Raw genomic sequence first — 19,125 nt, 5'->3', positions numbered from 1 at the left:
AAATCAATTGTTTGTTAAGGATGCCCCTGTGCAGGGCAGGATGATGGAGCAGGTTGGGCTTTTGGCTGCTGCCACTGAAGTTCGTGGGTACCCTCTGTCCCAAATCCCATTTATAATGCTGAAGACTCTCCCTTCAGTATTATATTATGAAGAGGAGAGGCCGGGGTGACACATCTTGTTCCCCGCAGGGCTCACACTGAGCCTGCAGGGTGAGGAGAGGGCTGTGGCAGTCACTGCCTGGCCCCAGTGCTGGGGGGAAGGGGCACCCAGCTCTTGGGACATCCCACAGCCCATGTCTGCCTCTGCCTCCTTCCCTCCCTCCAGGGCCGGACAAGACCCCTGGGGAGTCCTGCCCCTACAGGGGCTTTCAAACCCCAAAGAGGTTCCTGTCCCCAGGAGAGTCCTCTGCCCATTCCAGGGGGATTCCTGTACCTCCCCCAGGGAGGAACCTTCCCCACGAGAGAGTTCCCTGCTCCCATAGGGGCATTTCTCCCCTACCTCAGAGTTTTCTATCCTCCCGGGGGGATTCCTGCTCCCTAAGGAGGTTTCTGCCTTCAAGGAGAGCTCCCTTCGGGGGAGTTCCTGTCGCTCCTGAAAGTCTTTTAACGCCCAAAGCGCGGGCGCTCCCCTTTCCAGGGGGATCCTGCCCATCCCCATCCCCGAGAGGACCCCCAACCCTGGACCCCCACATCCCCTGGGGCGTGGCCGGCGGGGGGGCGTGTCCTGGCGCGTGTCCGGGCGGGGCCGGTGACGCAGTGGGCGGGGCAGGGCGGGGCGGCAGCGGCGGCAGCGGCGGCTTCCAGCGGCTTCGGCGGGCGGTGAGTGCGGGCGGGGCCGCGCTGCCCACGGGGGATGCTCAGCCCGGGAGGAGCTGTGCCCCCGTGTCACCTCCGGGGGGCTGCCCGGGGGGTGCTCAGCCCCCCACTCTGGAGGGCTCTGCCCGTGCTGCATCCCCCAGGGATGCTCTGCTGCCTCCCGAGAGGATGCTCGGCCGCTCCCTGGGGATGCTCAGCCTCCCCCCGCGGTGGGGCTGGACTCGGGGGGCTCTGCCCTTTTTGCCGACCCCCAGGGATGCTCTGCTGGCCCCCGAGAGGCCGCTCCATGGGGATGGTCAGCCTCTCCCCAGCCTGGGGGTGCTGGACTCGGGGGGCTCTGCCCCTACTGCATCCCCCAAGGATGCTCTGCTGCCTCCCGAGAGGATGCTCGGCCGCTCCGTGGGGATGCTCAGCCCCCCCGCAGTGGGGCTGGACTCGGGGGGCTCTGCCCCTACTGCATCCCCTAAGGATGCTCTGCTGCCTCCCGAAAGGATGCTCGGCCGCTCCCTGGGGATGCTCAGCCTCCCTCCCCCGGTGGGGCTGGACTCGGGGGGCTCTGCCCTTTTTGCCGACCCCCAGGGATGCTCTCCTCTCCTCGCCCCCCCGCCCCCGCTCAGAGGATGCTGCCCGTTGCCCCCCGGGCGGGGCCGCACTGGGGATGCTCGGCCCTGCCGTGCCCCGGGGGATGCTCTGCCCCCCCCAGAAGGGGCTGGGGCTTCATCTCCCATCCCGTTACCCCTCGGAGGGGGTGTCTGAGGCAGGGTGTGCTGAGCTCCCCCATTTCCCGTGGGTTGAGTCTGAGCTGGGGGGTGTCATTCTCACCCCGATCTGGGCTGGAGGGGGTCTTGCTGTGCCCCGGCTTTACCCGCAAACCGAGCATTTGAGCCAGGGCTGCTCCCCTCATTTCCCTGGCCCCGGGCCGGGGGCAGAGCCGGGGGGACGCGCTGCCCCATCCCCACCCCCGCTGGGTGTGCAGGGAGGGGATGAAGGGCTGGGCACATCCCCCGAGGCCGCATGGTGTGGGGGGGCAGGGAGGGAGCGGGGATTCCTTAATCCAGGAGCGGGGAGAGGGGCCTTGATTTTCAGCTGCTCTCTGACCCCGGCAGCCCCCCCTATGCTCCCTTTGCATCCCCTCCCCCAGCTCCTACCTTTTCCTGAGCCGAACGCTGCTGAGCAGGAACGCTGGTCCTGCCATGGCCTTCTCCTGCTCCTCTGATTCCCCAGCGCTGCCTCCTCCTGCCTTCCTCAGTGCTGCCTCCAGCCCTGGAGCATCCACCCAGCGCCAGGCTCTGTGTCAGCCCCACTGAGCATCTGCCTGGCTCCAGGCTCTGGGCTGGGCTGGCTCCTGGGGACGCTGCCACGCAGATGCTCCTGGAGCTCAGCACCGGGTGAATTCCTGCCAGGCTGGGCCCAGCTCGAAACTGGGGAGATGCTCACAGACCTGGTTCAGCCTGAACATTGGTCTGTGTGCTCAGGGCTAGGCCAGCAGAGGATCTGTCCAGCATGGATAGCTCCAGCTGTGCCCACACTTGTTTCCAGTCTCTGTTAGCTGGTGTGTCATCAGGGCTGCAGCAAGCTGCCTCCAGACAGCACTGTGTGCTCCTGAATAACCAGCCTTGAAGGGCTTGTTTATCCCTTAAATTGCATCATTAGAGCAGCAATTGGCTTAGGGAGCCGGGTTTTGTTAAAGCCGTGCAAACCCTGCTGGGGAGGCCCTGGTTTTGGCCAAGTCGGGGTTGGCAGAATGTTCATTTTTTGCTCGTTTGCCACCATCTGCTGGATGCTGGAATGAGGTTCTCCTGGTGGGTTTGATACCACCGAGGCACTGTGTGAGCAGGAGCTGGTCCAGAGGCACGTGTGAGCTGAGAGTTTGGGACCTGGATGGATGATGCACCTCTGTGGTCTGGGAGTTTCTTGGTTGTGGTGCTGCCCACGCAGCCATTTCCAGCAGGAGATGGACAGGTGGCGTCTTTGTGTCCCTGATGGTATGAGACTCTCAGGTACCTGAGCTCTTGGGGACATCACCTTGTGCTGCTCCCTGCCTGTGCAGGTTGGGAACAGGACTGGTCTCTAGGGACTGCCCTGCAGATTTGTCAGGGAGGCATCAGCAGAGATCCCTGCTGCCATCTCACCTGGCACAGGTGCCTTCCCAGCTTAGTGCCTGCTCCTCCTGCAGCTCCTTCCCAGGAGTCACACAGAGGCTGCCTGGGACCCGTGTCACCAGTAGGAGGGTGGGGGTGCCTCTGAGCTGGCAGGGTCCTGAGACACCAGTGGTGGGACTGATGGACAGATTTGGATTTCTGGAGTGGCCAGCTCAGCTTGGCAGATGTGGGATTAAACGTCTCATCCATGTGCAGCTTTGTGTCCTGCTCCACACCGGTGGCTTGGTCCAGCTGTGCCTGGCAGCAGCTCCAGTGCAGATGTGGAGGGACTGGCCATACTCGAGATGTGGGTTCCTGCCTGTCTCAGAAAACACCAGGGATAAACCCCCTGCTGAAACCCTTCTCATCTGCCTCTTTGGAGGCACCTTCTTGCATGTCTTGTCCTTTGGGGCAGCTCCCACTGGGGGCTGGGAATGAGGACAGGGGTGAGGAGGAGGCTGAGTGTGGGTTGGTGGGCCCTGCTGTGCTGGGTGGGGATGTGGAGGTCCTGGGTCAGTGCTGGGAAAGAGCCTGACACTGTGCTGGAGCTGGAAGTTCCCACTGGAGCTGAGAGAGGCTTTCTTGGAGCCTCAGAGGGAGCTGAAGTCAAATTGGGGCCTGATTTGGAATAGCTCTGGAGGTCTCCACTCTGGAGAGACATTGACATGAGTGTCTATCCCCTGCTTGGGGAGTGCCATTTCAGGGCTTCCAGCAAAGCAGAAAGATACTGCATTCTTTATCTAACCTTGAAACCTTAATTCACAATTATTTCCTCCTAAAGCATGCTTTGGTGAGCCAGAGGTTTCCCAGATAGCTCCCAAAAGTGAGCTGTGAGGTTTCATAATATTAACTGGAGGAGAAGGCTGCTGGATTCATTGCCCAGCCTCCCTCCCAGAGGGGTGTGAATAACAGTGCCCTCCTTACGGCTGATTTTTGGGACATGCCAAGCACCAGGTTTGGGGTGACAGACCCAGCCCAGGCTGAGGGCTCTGCCATGGGCCCTGCAGTGGGTCCAAGCCTTGGCCAGGCTCCTGGAGGATGTGGTTGGGAATTTTCAGTGCTTAAAGGCCTCCTCTTGGAACAGACGAAAGGCTTGGAGGTGGGTGCCTGTGTGGGTGTGCTCACATGGGCTGGCATTTGGGAGGGAGGAGGGAAAATATCACATGGAACAACTGCAGTGTTGGGGGACAGGTCTGTGCTTGGGCCCATCTGGAGCAGAAGTTGTGGAAAATGATTCAAGGCTCTTTGCTAAAAATGTTGTGGTGATATAATTGAATTTTATTTCTGTTTGTTTTCTGTGTGGTCAAGCAGGTTGAAACCCTTGTGGGGACAGGATAAAAGTCTTGAGTTCATTTGTAGGGTGAAGATGTCCTGAGGAATCAGGCTGAGAGAAGAGGATGTGTAGAGACCCCACAGCCCCTCCCAGGGCGTGAAGGGACTACAGGGAAGCTGGAGAGTGACTCTGCATAAAGGAATGGAGTGACAGGACAAGAGGGTTCACACTGAAAGAAGAGACATTTAGATTAGACATTGGGAAGGAATTTCTCCCTGTGAGGGTGGAGAGGCCCTGGCCCAGGGTGCCCAGAGAGGCTCTGGCTGTTCCTGAATCCCTGGAAGTGCCCATGGCCAGCCTGGACAGGGCTTGGAGCAGCCTGGGATTAGCAGGAGGTGTCCCTGCCCGTGGCAGGGGGTTGGAATGGGCTGAGCTTTAAGGTCCCTTCCAGCCCAGGCCATGCTGTGATTCTGTGGTTTTATCAATGAAGTCGCTGCTCATCTCTCTCATATTTTTGTGCAAAACTGTGCCTTGAGCAGCCTGGCTGCCTCCCAGCCATGGGCAGCACTGGCAGGGCAGTGATTCCCCTCCCACAGGAGCATCTCTGGGTGTCGAATCTCCAAAAGCCACTGTCCAGGAGGGCACTGACCTTGTGTCTTCCACATTGCCCTTCCTTGGCTCAGTCTTCAACCTGATGTTTTAAGCAGCTCGTGGGTCACTGTCTCCAGCTCTCTAATCCTGCAGGAACCGACAAGGCTGGAATTTATCTGAAATGCAGATTATTATTTTATTTTTTTTTTTTTATCCTGCTCCTGGTTTTCAGTCCCTGCCACGCTTCTCTTGGCAAGCGCCAGGAGGTGCCGGCTGAGCGGCTGCCTCTAATTGCATCCAAAAATTAAAAAAACAAAAACCAAAAAAACAAAAAAAAAAAAAAAACAACCAAAAAACCCCCCCAAAAACCCCAAATAAATAAAATAAAATAAAAACAACAAACACACACACAAAAAAAAACACACACACACACACAAAAAAAAAAAAAAAAAAAAAAAAAAAAAAAAAAAAATAAATAAATAAATAAGAACAAGTGGCAGATGAGAGAGCTCGTTCCCCCATCCTCCTGTCCGTGTGGAGCGGTTTCCAGGAGAGGGGATTTTTGCTGCATGGTGCCTGTTCCCCGCAGCCGCTGCCGTGCTGAGCCCCCTGTGCCGGTGGTCCCAGAGCCGAGCAGGGATGGCAGAGCCCCGGGCACAGCCCCAGTGGGGATTGAGGCGTTCTCAGCCTGGCCGAGCGCTTTAAATAACGGGCTGGGGGTGTGCGGCAGGGAGGGAGGAGGGAGGAGGCTTTTCCTGCCCGGGTTCCACATCCCACTCTCCAGAGAGGGCAGCATCACACGGCAGGGAAAGGGGCCGATCCCTCCTGGAATTGCTGCTGCCCCTGGGCCAATGGGCAGCGTTTAAACTTGTCATTCCCACCCTTTCCTGATGGGAATTCCTGGTAGAATTTTCTCTGCAATTCCAGGTTCCCCCCTGCCCACATCATGATGTGATGTGCCCAGGGAAAGGAAGGAGCTGGGCTGAACGTGGGATGGCTGGAGCCTGGGAGAAGGGGATGTCTGGCCCCAGCCCAGCTCTCACCTTTTCAGAGTCTCAGAGCATCCTCACATGGATTTTCTCCTGCCAAAGCCTGGCCTTCCTGGTTGCAGAATTGGGAAGGTGTTTATAGCCTCGTTGTGCCATTAACGTGGGTGTCACAAACCTGACCTCAGGCTGTTGATCATGAGTTAAATATAGTTGGTGGTGGTGCCTAGAGCTGCTCCCCGTGCAGACATTCCCAGTGCCAGGGGCTGTGGGCACAGGGGGAAAGATGGGCTTGTACAAAATCCATAATCCACCTAATCTGCCCTGTAATTCAGTGTCTGGCACTGTAACTAACTAGATCTGGGCTTCTTTCAAGCATCTCCCCAAACTGTTTTCCAGGAAGGAGTCAAAAAAATGTCCAGAGGTTATTTTTGGCTGTGGGTGATTTATTCACAGGCCGATCAGCCAGGAGAGGAGTTATTCTGGTCCCACACTGCCCCACATAACACCAAGTGCCGTGTGCGGGTGTGGTTTCCCTGGGAGACACTGGGGGATGATGCTCCTGTTTGCAGATGGAGCTCTCAGGAACCACCTTGTGGGCTCTGTGTCCTGTGAGCCCACTCAGGGCTCTCAAATGTCCTTAGGGGACACAGATTCTGTGCCCTCTCATCCTCTGTCCCTGGGATAGACCTGAGCCCCGTGTCCTGGGGTGGTGGAAGGCTCTGTGCCCTCCTGGGGAGTGCCCAGCTTAGCTGGGGTCTCCCTGGGTGACATTTGGGTTTGGGGAGTGCAGGGAGCTGTTTCAGGGCTCTTTTGGGGTTGTTTCAAGGCTCGGGAAGGGCTGTGGTGTCTGGGATGGTTTCTCTGCAGGATGTGGTGGCTCTGGTGCTCCTGGATTTTTCCCTCCCGTGTTTGCTTTCCCTGGCGTGCTCTGGAGCTGAGCTCCTGCTCTTGGGAAGGGGTGGAGGGAGTGAACTGTGAGGGTGACACAGCCCAAATCCTGCTTTTCTCCTGTATCTGCAGAAGGGGGTGTTTCCCTGGGGCATTCCAGTGTGGCCACAGGCATTTTCTGGCCATGGACTGGGATCTGCCAGGGTGGGAACCACTGGGCCATGGTGCTGCTGGAGCCTTTGCCATCCCAGCACGCCGGTGATGTGTCCCCCACCCAGCTGAGGGTGGGACGTGGGGCACAGGGCCAGCCAGGGGTGCAGGGCTGGCTCTCATTGCCCAGAGAACAGGGCTGTGAACCCCACCAGGAGTGTGAGGGACAGCAGGGCTGTATCCCCCAGCCACGAGCTGGGATAACAGGCCACAGCACCAGCAATTTATGCTGCCCAGCTGCTATTCCTGAGCTCAGGAAGGGATCCAGAGGAGGATCCAGCCTCTCAAATGCAGGGTTAGCTGGGATTTGGGAGGCCTGGGCTGTGTTTGCAGGTGCAGACTCACACATGGCTGTGCTCGAGGGCTTTTCCTGCAGCAGCAGGAGCTGCAGCTGCGTTAAGCTGATCTCCTGGAGTGTAAACTGCAGTGACAGGGGAGCCAGAGGAGATTTTCTGCTCCTGCCCGTGCTACAGCAGGGAGAGGCAGCAGAGCTTTCCCAGTGGCTTCTGCAAAATCTGGTTTTATTGGTAGTAATGTGGGAATTGTAGTAGTGCTGGTGAGGGAAATCTTGGGAGTCCTGGGAGAAGCACGATGGAGAGTCAGGAGCTCAAGTGGGCCAAGGTGCTTCTTAGGAGGTCCTTGGAGCTTGTTGCCCTTTGCAGCAAGGGATGAGACACCTCTGGAGTGTGTCCCCTCCTGTCCCAGCCCAGCCTGGGGACAGGGATCTCCCCTTCCAGCTCAGAATTCTCTGTGAGTCTGTGCCAGGCTGGGGAGGAGACTTTGCTGGGAATTCCTGTAGCCTGGAGATGCTCTGCCCACTCCTCACAGTGAGGGAGCAGCGTGTCTGCCTGGCAGTTCAGCTGGAGTCTTCTCTTGTGTGCAGGTGAGTTCCTGCTCCTTGCCACCAAATCTGCTGTAGGGCTGCACTCTGAAGATTTCCCCCTTCCTTCACTTTGTGTTTACCTCTGGTGTTTGTTTTGGCTGATTTATCCTCCACCAGCATCCCTCAGGGCAGGGACCTGGCTGAACCCCGGGCCCACTGCTGGAGGAGACTGGACTTGCCATTCCTCCCTCCTGGTCCCTGTTCCTGTCCCCTGCCTGCTCCCACCTCACCTGTGGTCCCTCCCAAGGTGAGGAGATTACTGTGACATCTGGCACAAGGGCACCTGTGGTCTGGCAGTGGATCCTCATCAGGTGCCCACAGTGTCCCTTCTGCTGGGGGATCCCCACACTCTGTGATCCCATTAGAGGGGGAGCACACAGGTGGCTCCGTGTCCCAGGTGTGTCCTTTTCACCTTTCCTGTGAAAGCTCTGCTGGGTACAAAGGCCTGAGGGGAGGACGGGGCCATGGTCACACATGGTGCAGCTCCTTGAGTGTGGTTTGGAGTGAGGTTTCCTGTCCAGCTGTGAGAGTGACCTGGATAAAGAGAAGAGGAGGAGAAGGGCCTGGCAGTGGCCCTTGGTTATGTGGGTGCTCGCAGGGTTCCTCTTTCCAGGAAGAATTTTGGGCTTCCTTTGTTCTCCCCAGCCTTTCTTGTGAAAGTTGGGCTCTGTAATTCAGCAGATCTGAATAATCCACTGAGGAAGCTGCTAATTTGAAGACATGTCTGTAATAATTAAATCATTATCTGGAGGGAAGAGAGAGCAGATACCAAAACGGGACTAATTAAAATCCAAACCCAGGATGACTTGGGCTCTGGGCCAGAGCAGAGGAGAGTCTGTTGGGGATGTCTTCATGTGTAATTGCTTTTCAGAACATCAGTCCCCACCAGAAAACCCATCTGTTTCCCCTCAGGAGACTCGAATTGACCCAGAAACCCTCTTGCCTTGCCCTGTCCCCTGTTTCCTGGACCAGACACAGCTGAAAGAGGCACAGACTTTGCACAGGGCAGAGAAGATGGTGAGACCCAGTTTGGGAGGGCGTTTGGTCCTTGAGCTTCAGGAATTAGAGTCCACCTCAACTCTGGAATATTTAGGCCCTTACCTCACTTTAGCCTCCAGAACTGGCTGATGCTCTTCAGAAATCCCTGAGAGCAAGGTGGGCTCAGATCCATCCCTGCCTCTGGGAGAGGCTTTACAGCCTGTAAGGACACAGAGCGCTGCTGGATGTGAGCCCAGCCCTGGAGCTCCCGGTCAGCTCTGAGCAGGCCCAGGCAGGTGAAGGTGGCTCTGCTGAGCTGAAAGATGGTGACCAACAACTTGTTTGTGATGTTGGAGGGGAGAAAGGGCCTTTGGACAGCATCTCATGCCGTGCCATGAGGGTGGGAGGTCTGCAGGGTGGGTGTTAATGTGCATTCCCAAAGTTTTTTGGGGTGCTTTGACTGTCAAGCCCAGACTCCACCACCTTCTTCAGAGTCCACCACGTTCTCCAGCAGGGCCAAACACTTTGCAAAGGGCAAGGCACAAAAACCCCACCTGCAGTTCCATACCAGTGGGATGCAGGGTGAATTCCATCGCTCTGGGCGCTTGCACTGGGTGCATTCCTGCACCAGGGAGCTGTTGCTGCTGTGTCTGCACAGGCTGAAGGTCCTCTCGTGGTGGTGGCAAGGTGGAACCAGCAGCAATCACCACTCAGGTGAGCTGGCCTGGAATCACTGGATTTCAGCAGGGATGTCATTGTAGCTGTCCAAACCAGGCACCTTCCAGAGCTGGTGGAGATAAATTGGTGCATTTACCCAGAGCAGACAAGGTCAGGGAACTCTGTCAGGTGTTCACATCAGTGTGAGCATCACTCAGTGAATGGGCCCGTATTGGCACGACAGGTGAAGGTCACCTCAGGTGGGCTGGGGCCTGCAGGCAGCTCTGAACCTGGGGAGGTGGGAGGAGGAGGAGGCTGGGCAGGGAGGCATTTCTGCTCGGGTGAGCATCACACCAGCCCTGACACATGCTGGGATTTCTGTGCTGCCCTGGAGGGGCTGCAGCTCTGCACAGGTACAGCCTGGCACTGCTGAGTGCTGGGGCTCAGGGGTGGCCTGAACCAGCCCCAGCTCCCACATCTGCAGGAACAGGCACTGGGGGGTGCACAGGGTGAAAAACTGTGCTGTAAAAGAGGCAGGAATTTAAAGCTGTCTGCAGAAATGGTCACTAAACCCTCTGGAAAGCTGCAAAGCCTTGTGAGCTTGGCTTTTAATAGAGAGCACACAACAGCCTCAGCTCAGGCAGCAGATGTTTTCCAGGGCATTGGGATATTCCCTTTCCTTCATTCCCCCACAAGGGAGTTTAAGGTGTCCTGGCCCCACCTTTCTGAGCGTCCACAGAAACAAACAGGGGAAACCACCCCACCTGCAGCTCTTCCCAGCAGTGGTGTCCCAGTTTAACACCCACATTTCATTCCTTTGGAAGCCTGCTGGGCTGCAGATGTGTCCCTCCTCTCCTGCTGATGTCTCATGGATTGGCCAGATCCTGCTCTGACCTCCTGCGGGGTTCAGGGGATTGTTCCTGGTGCTGGGTTGGATGGGGCTTGGAGCAACCTGGGACAGTGGAAGGTGTCCCTTGGCAAGGGGTGGAACAGGATGGGCTGAAAGGTCCCTTCCCAGCCCAGTCACCTCTGGTTGGGTCATCCAGTGCCCAGGCCATGATGTTACCACTCCTCTGGAACGGGAAAGACTAAAACCTTCTGTGCTCTGGGAGGATGGAGGGAAGGGGAGCCCTGCCTGGATTGTCTGCAGGTGGAATGGGGAGCACAAGGGAAACTTGGGCCCTAATCTTGTCTCTGTTGGGCCCTGTCTTGGGCCTGTCTCTGTGTGTTGGGTGGTTGGTGGTGAATTGCTGAGCTCTGGAGGCCTCCCCAGGGCCAGGGTCGTGCTCCAGGACCATTGGAATGTGTTCCCCTGCAGGTTGTGGTGCCTGCAAAACCCCAAACTGTGATGCAGGGATATGTCCCTGAGCCTGCTGTGGTCCAGCCTGGAGCCAACAGCACTGGACACATCCCTGCTCTGTCCACTGTGGCTCTCAACACTCTCTAACACTTCCCAGATTTCACTGAAAGCCTCATCTGTCTCTTCCCTGACTTGAAACCCCCTCCCTGGGCTCTTCCTCAATCCCACTCATTAATTTAGTCTGGTGGAGGATGGTTGGACAAGGCTTGGAGCATCCTGACCTCATGGGAGGTGTCCCTGCCCATGCAGGGGGTGGAACTGGTTGAGCTCTCAAGGTCCCTTCCAAAACAAACCATCCCATGATTCTGTGGTGGCAGAAAGCTGGAGACCCGAGCAGGGCAGGGACTGGGATTTCACACTGAGACACTTTCCCTCTCCACCACTCGTGGAGTTGGTGGCCGAATTTTACCCTGAGAGCTGGGCAGAGGTACAGCTGTTGTGTGGGAGTGGTTTTCACTGCCAGGGCTCACGGCAGGCTGTGGAGGAGATTCCAGTGGGATGGGTGGTGCAGGGGAAACCCTGGATTTTGGGCAGACCAGGCATGGGAGCTCCTCAGGTGCCTGTGGGGTTTGCCCTGGGGTTTCTTTACCTGCAGCAGCCTCCCCTGTGCCCTGGGCTGGGCTGGGCTGGGTGTGGGTGCAGGGCCTGGGTGAGTGAAGAGGCACCTCTGCAGCATTTGGCAGGGCTGGGGTGCACCCATGGCACAGATATCCCCAGCCCCCCCTTGGAGCTGGTGACTCTTTCCTTGTCACTGAATAAATTAACACCACAAGTGCTCACGGGGTGTGACTAAAGCGGGGCAGGCGCCGGTTCTGCAGTGAGGGGGAGGCCCCCAATCCAGCCTGGCAGGCTCACAGATGAGATAACTCCTCAGCACAAGTGTCAGGAGGGATGTGCCCATGGCAAAACCTCTAATGAAATCATGGAAAATCACCAGCCGTCCCTCTGTGTCTCGGCAAGGGTTGAGGCTGTGCCCTATGTGGGGAAACTGAGGCACAGAGCCTCACTTTCTGAAAGGTAAGGGGACTTTGGAAGGTGCCCCCTCTGTGACAAACACAGGGTTTTCTCCCAGTGGTTGTGGATCACTTCCCTGTGCTTTTTTCCCTGACAGAGGAGTCTGCATCCATCCTGGGCTGGAAATTGGCCCTTTTGCTGGGCTGGACCCCAGGGCTGCCTTCCCTGGGGCTGGTTCACCTCAATGTGCTGCTTCTGTAGAGATTGCAGTTCCCTCTGCTGCTGTTCAGAGTAACCTTCCTCGAGAGAGAAATCAAAGACTCCCAACACCTCAACACGAGGGAGAACTTCTTTCCATGGAGGAGGGCAGAGCACCAGAGCAGCTCCCTGGGGAGGACGTGGGGTTTCCCTCACTGGGGACATTCCAAACTCACCTGCAAATGTCCCTGTGTCACCTGCTTGGGGTCTGACCCTGCCTTGGAAGGGTGTTGGACTGGATGATCTTCAGAGGTCCCTTCCAGCCCCAGCTGTTCTGGGTTTCTGTGACTTTGGCCCAACAGAGCAAAGGACAGAGGGTTTGGCTGCAGAGTTATAGAACAAAAGGATGGATGAGCCATGTCTACACACAGCAGAGCAGCAACTGGATAAGGAAATGGTTGTAACTTTTTGAGGAATTTTCACTTTTTTTTGTGTCGGTTTGGTGGCTGCTGAAACCTTTCCTTGTCCCTGTGGATGGATCTGAGTGCAGACCACGTCCTGGGAGAGGGATGTGAGCTTGATCTCGTGGATCAGGTACCTCCATCTCCTCCCTTCCAGGACACATGGTGGGTTTTCCAACCTCTCTTGCACCAAAGGAATTGGGATTTCTCCAGGATTTCCACAGTCCTGTCTTCCAGTGATGCTGCTGGGTGCAATAACTGGAGTGACATGTGATTACAGGATTTGGGGGGTTTGGTTCGTGTTTTTGCTGGTTTGGGTGAACCCCTCATGCCAACTGGGGCAGCTGTGCCACAGAGTGTAATCCAACATTCCCCTGTTCCTCCAGAACACCCCCTGTGCTCCTGGGGTCCTCAGGGCTTCAGCAGCATCCTCAGCCCTGTGCTCCTCTCTCTTCCCAGCGTGTCTTTGGCTGTTACAAACCCAGGGATGAAATCTCAAGGTGATCCTGGACTTGCTGAATCTCTTGGCCAGGCTTGGGGATCCCATTTATCAGAGGGCCCATCCAGGCTGGAGCCCCTCCAAGGCCCCTTTCTGTCTGTCACATCACCCCGAGGTGCAGGGGCAGGAGGTTGATGTGGCCCAACCCCAGCAGTTCTGCCCCTGCCACGTTCCTCCTTGGGATACCCTGAGATCCTGCCTTCCTCTGGGCTCAGGGCAGGACAAATCTACTGTGGGGACAGGGAAACTGAGTCAGGACCCCCGACACGACCCCCACAAGGTGACAGACCTTGTGGTGTCTGTGTGACCCCATTTGGGTGCCAGCCCTGCGTGCTCAGCCCCCTTCTCCCCCCAGGGCCTGGTGCAGGTTTTGGCTCCTCGTCTGACAAGGTTTTTGCTGAGGAACAATTGTGTCTCTGCACAATGAGGAGCAGGTGGCTGTCTGAAAATACCCTCTGGAAGTGGTGTGTAATGCCTCCCTTCCCACTGGGAGGTATAAATACCAGTACAGCACTAGCATTTACTTCTCCCTGCAGAGAAACCGTCAGATCTGGACATTTTTCCTCACGGATTCTCCTCTGCTTTAGCAACTTGAGTGAGCAAGGGTTGAGGTGAGAACTGCTTCGTGGGTTTGGAGCAAATCTTTGGGCAGTGTGTGTGCTTTAAGGTAAGATACTGGGAGAAGCTGGCTGTTATTGCTTGCAGTGTCCCCTGTCCCCACCCTGTAGGGGCACCCGGGGCTTCCCAACACCTCAGACAGGTCCAAACCCTGGAGACGCTGCCCAAATGTCCTTTTCTGCCACTGCTGCATCTCCAGCAAGGGACAAGCTGGACATTGTCCCCTGGTTCAGGTGTGGGCCCCCAGGAGACCTCCCAGACCTGGCTGAGAGAGGAGGCACTGCTGCCTCTTTCCTCCACCACATTCCCAGCCCAAATCCTGGCAAACCCCTCTCACCTTTTGGACTGGGAATGCAATCCTCTGCTGCTAAAAACTGGCACCTTATTTGCAGCCAGGATGCCTCATTTCCCTTGTTATCCCTGGGTGTCCTGGGCACAGGCAGCCCCTGGCACCAGGCAGGACCATCTGTGTGTTCCCTGCTGGGGGTGAGGGGTGTGGGAGCCCTGTCACCATATGGGCCCCACGGGAAACTGGATATTCCTCATCCCTCCAGGGCCTGGAGGTCCCAAGAGACCACAGTGTGCCCTGGGAATAAATGAGGGCACTTGGACAAAAGCTGGGATGAGGCTGTATTCATGAAAAGCAGATTTTTTCCCCAGGTGTCACCCCAAATGGGGAAGTCAGGGTGATTCACCTCACACCAGGGCTGCTCCAGTCCAGGCTTGTAAAACCCTTAAGAAACCTGTGGAGTGTGTGGAAAGGGGTCTGTGCCCGGGCACAGGGAGAGAGGGTGGGAAGGAAGGATGGAGAGGGGCCCCTGGGGGCTCTGGGGCTCTCCAGAGGGATCCAAGCGGCTCCTGGCACTGGTGGAGCTCAGGTTGTGTCTGCTGTGGACATTGTGGCATGAGCAGCACCTCCCCTGAGGTCTCAGGGCACCTGGGAGGGAAATCCCAGCCCATGACCCACAGGAGAATGTGGCAAAGGCTGCTCCAAGACTTGCTGCAGGCGAATACTTTCAGGTCCTACACTTGAATCAGTGATTTCTACTGTCAAGCCTGGGCTCTTCAGCGTCCCCTTTGTCTCGTGTGCAGAATAATCTCCCTTTTCCCAACCTCTGATTATCACATCTGTCACTGAGGGTAGGAGAAAGGGGCTCTGTGGCTACTGGGATTGATGTCTCGACATTTCCTGGCTGGTTCCAAGTGGTGTCTGACTTCAGGGAGGGTGGGCAGGACTTGTGCTGGGATGTGGCTCCGTCTGCAGGGGCAGAATTTGGGATGGACTTGTGGGAATGCCAGGATACGACACTTGCAGCCTGTCCTGGGGTCACGTTTAATTATCCTGCATTAAAAGAGTTCCTGAAAGGTAAAACTGACAGCAAAAGGGCATCAGACACTGGTCCCTCCTGGGTCTGGCAGGGAAGGGTCAGTGTGGGGGCTGGACCCCAAATTTGGCTGCTTGGGCTGAGGGGAGGCTGTTCCTGTGCCAGGGAGCTGGGGGTGAGGGGTGCTGGTGGGGGCTCTGTGCTCTGAGGCCAGGCTGGGCAGATGAGGATTTTCCAGGAGCAGAAAAGATCAGAGTGACGTTTTTATGGGATGATCAATCTCTGAGAGCTCGTTGCCTCCAAGGAGAGCGTTAAAGCCTCTTTGCCAGCTGCCTGCTGGGTGATGGTCCTGCTGACAGAGCCACTGAGGCTTTTCTCTTCCTCCTGTCAGGGCTGGGAGCTGTTCAGAGAGCAAACACGAGGCAGTCTCCATCCTCCATGTGTGGGTAAAGCTGTGGGTGCTTCTCACCCTCGTTGGGAAGAGAGAGCCAGGGAGCTTCCTGGGCCCAGCATCCCACAGGCAGCCTGACTCACAGCTCAGCCGTGCTGAGCAAACCACCAGCTCCAGGGCAAAACCCCCTTCTGCTCCCCTTGAGCTGCTCCACGTCTGGGCATCGCCCTGGAGAAGTGTCCTGTCTGAGCAGGCAGCATGGGACTGTGCTGTTCTCCATCCCAAAAAGGGGGGAAAGCATCATTTTGGGGTGGAGGGGGGAGGGATAGTAAAGCAAGCACATTTTCCCTGGCAAGAAAGCTGCTCCCAGCAAGCCTGTGCCTGGCAGCCCCACGGGGCTAAAAATACCCAGCAAGGACTGGAGCTGTGCAGTGTCTGTTTGCTCAGCTCCCAGCTGTCTCCTCACGGCTCTACCCCATGATTATCCCAGCATTTCAGGCCCTCTAAAGCCAGGCAGGAGCATTGAGGGAGCTCTCCCAGAGAGGTTGAGATTTACAGGCACTAATTGTGAGTGAGCTCAGGCCTCTCTGACCTCCAGCAGCAAAGAGCTGCTCTGGGGGTGCCCTCTGGGTCACAGCAGAGTGTGGGGGTGTCTGGGCTGTCACCACCAACACTGACATCCTCAAGGTCCTTCAAAGTGACCACTGGGACACGTGGGTTTGCCTGGCACTGCTGAGCTTTGCTGGGCAGGGACAGACCTGGAGTGTGCCACCTCCAGCTGGGCTGCCTGGGAGGGGAATGGGAATGGGGGAGATTCTTGTGCTTCTGGAGAACGGAGAAAAGCCCAGGGTTTGAGAAATGAGGGGAGTTGACCCTGGGAAGGAACTTCCTGCTGGTGTGCACATCCCTGGGTATGTGGATGTCGCTGTATCCCCATCCCTGTGTGCACAGCCCTGCACACTCACCTGTGCCTGGGGGTTACTGGACTCACTTCCTGCTCCACGGGCAGGGATCAAACCCAGTCTGGTCCTGGCTCCCTCTGAGACATCCCAAATAAACCCTTTGAGCTGCCCTGACCCTGGGGGTTGGCCCTTCCCAGGGCCTGGGCTGCTCCTGGGATTTTGTGGTGTTGCTGAAAGCTGCAGTGGTTGGATCCAGAAATGGTCACTTACAAATCCATGGGGCAGGAGAGTTGCTGTGGTTGCTGAAGGGATGGATCCATGATGGGGATGCTGGAGGCAGCTCAGCTGTCCATGGATGGGGATGGTTCCCCTGGTTTCTGCTCTTCTTGGCCCTGGATTTCCCTGGAGTCTGGGATACCTGACCCCAGGAAAGGTGTCAGGGAGCCACACACCTGTGGGTACTCCTGGGGCTGTTCATTATGGGCAGGAGAACTGGAAAACATTTTCCCTGCTTAATTACAGGGATGAGGCTCGGGTCCAGCTCAACCCAAGGAGGGCAGGGGCTGGAATGGTCCCTCACTCTGTGCCTTTTCCTCCACCAGCCTTGTTTGTGTGGGATGCTGCAGGAACGAGATGTCAGTGCAGTTATCCCATGAACACACAGTTATCCTGATCATCCAAGTCTGACATCGAGGATGGAGTCTGAACAACCCTCAGAGCTTCAGGACAGTGTTACATGTCCACAACAGGTTTTATCCCACTTGAGGATCCAGTCTGTGAAGGGAGGGGAGGACACACCTGTGGGACAGCCCTGTCCTATGCCCCTGTGTGCCGGAGTCAGCTCTCAGCATCACACAGGATGCACAGTGAGGGGCTGCTGCTTTTGCCAGAGCTTCTCTATTTTTAGAGAGTTTTTTTTGTGTCAAACTTCCCCTCAGTTGATGAGCCAATGTCATCCAAAGAGCAGAGTTCTGATTGCCCTGCCCTGGCAGTGTCTGGTGTGACAAAGACACCTCCCCACAAGTGTCACCTTTCATCAGGGCAGGTCCCTGCTGTGCCAGTGGACACACGAGCTTTCATCCCAGCCCAGAGGGCCAGAACAGGATGCTCTGGGCCAGGCCTGTGTGCAGGTCCTTTTTATCCATGTGTGTGAGGGGGAGTTTGGAGGGGAAGTGACACAGAATCACAGCTGGTTTGGGCTGGAAGGGCCCTTAGAGCTCATCCAGTCCAAACCCTGTTTAACTCAGCCTTGAACACTTCCAAGGATGAGGCAGCCACAGGCTCAGGATATTCAGACCTGTCCTTTAGCATTTCATCTGGAAAGTTTAAACCTGGAGTGGGGCCTGCCCCAGGAGCAGCCCTGGACCAGCTCTCCTCACCCTGGGCCTGCCACATTTTGCTGCTCAGTTTGAGCCCTGCCCATGGTTTGTCCCCTGGCACAGACTGTGCCCAGGGTGGGCAGGTCCCCGTGTGCCTGGGGTGGCAGTGTCACACTCACCTTTGCTGCTGGGGACTCTCACCAGCTGCAGGGGGCTGAAGTTCTCCCACAGGACTGTGAATCCCCCCCTGGCACCTTGTCTGGGGCTGCAGAAGGGAAGGTGGGGCTGTGGGTTGCAGCGTCACCCCTGGGCTGGGTCCTCAGGTCCAGCCATGCTTTAATCCAGCCAATGTATTGCAAATCCCAGCTCTGCCTCTCCCCTCCAGCCTCTCATTCCTGGTGCTCGTGCTTGGGCAGGAATTTGGGGATGCTGCTGCCTCTGTCCCCTGGGAGAGGTTTGACCAAGGGAGGGGGTGCTGGAGTTCAGCTGTCACTGAACATCTGGGCCCTGCACATCTGTCTAGAGGAGAGGGGAACATTCATCTAATCATTCAACTCATTTGTTGCTGTGACTTCCCGCCAGGTTTGGGCCAAACTCGGGTTGGACCCTGATTTTCTGCAAATTCCTTAAAACTGGGGAACACTGGGGCCAGAGGGGCCCTGGGCAGCCAGGAGTTCCACAGAGGGATGGGATCCTGGCCCAGAATATGTGAATGCCAGAGACAGTTGCAGGATTTGGGGTGCCAGGGGTGCTGTTCCTGCAGTTTGGTGCCATCCTGGGCTCGGGGTAGTGGGGGCATGAGGTAAAACCTGGCACAGCCCATTCATGTGGGTGGTGCAGCTCCTGGTGCAGCTCTCAGGTGTTTGATGGGGGGCACAGAGGGCTGGGCAGGTCTCTGGGCATTTTGGGGTCAGCAGGAGGGATCTGATCTCTGTCCCCTCTGCCACAGGTCATTGCTGGGTGTTTGAAGAGCCGTGATGCCCGACAGAGACACGTCAGCACAGCCTCTACATCAGCAGTGAAGCCTCATCCAGCTTTGGGAACAACAGCCCGTCCTCAGCAGAGCCCCCTCAGCATGTCCAGGCAGCCCAGACATTCCCTGGACCCTCCCTGTGCTGCTCTTGGCTTGGAATCTCCACTGGGACAAATCCTCAGGGGTTGTTTTGTCCCCCTCTGAACAGCCCGTGGGTCACGGATGCTGCAGCCCCTTGGAAAGGCAGCGGGGAGGTGACACACGGGACCCCAGACAGGTGACACACGGGACACAGGAGAGGTGACAGCAGGACCCTGAAGAGGTGACACTCAGGACCCCACAGAAGTGCAACACGGGACCCTGGAGAGGTGACACACGGAACTCCAGAGAGGTGACACATAGGAGCCTGAAGAGGTGACAGCAGGACCCAGGAGAGGTGACACACAGGACTCTGGAGAGGTGACAGCAGGAGGCCACTGGTGACTGTGAGGACCCCGTTGATGCCCAGGACATCCCTGCACCCCCCTGGAGTGATGCCAGCTGCTTAGCCCCCTTAGGAGGACGGGATGGGGAGTCCCCCTCCTTGAGCAGCCCCCTGTCCCCTCCCGTGCTGGCTCCCCTGGCCCCGGGGAGCCCGCGGTGATGTGACCTGCACCCAGCACACCCCCAGCCCCACCGGGACCCTCCCCAGAGCCACTCC

At 57.2% G+C, this 19,125-nt stretch overlaps 1 long non-coding RNA gene across 1 annotated transcript; it reads left to right on the top strand.

The window, feature by feature from the left end:
* The first annotated feature begins 775 nt into the window (after positions 1-775).
* On the top strand, positions 776-19,113 carry LOC310919367. The gene is made up of 3 exons (XR_014591812.1): positions 776-818; positions 18,402-18,725; positions 18,885-19,113. It is a non-coding gene; the product is annotated as an uncharacterized lncRNA (long non-coding RNA).
* Positions 19,114-19,125: the final 12 nt, after the last annotated feature.

This window comes from Zosterops lateralis (assembly GCF_965231275.1).
Source record: "Zosterops lateralis genome assembly, chromosome: 26".
In the NCBI taxonomy this organism is placed as follows: domain Eukaryota; kingdom Metazoa; phylum Chordata; class Aves; order Passeriformes; family Zosteropidae; genus Zosterops; species Zosterops lateralis.
This window is presented reverse-complemented; position numbering and strand designations above follow the sequence as displayed.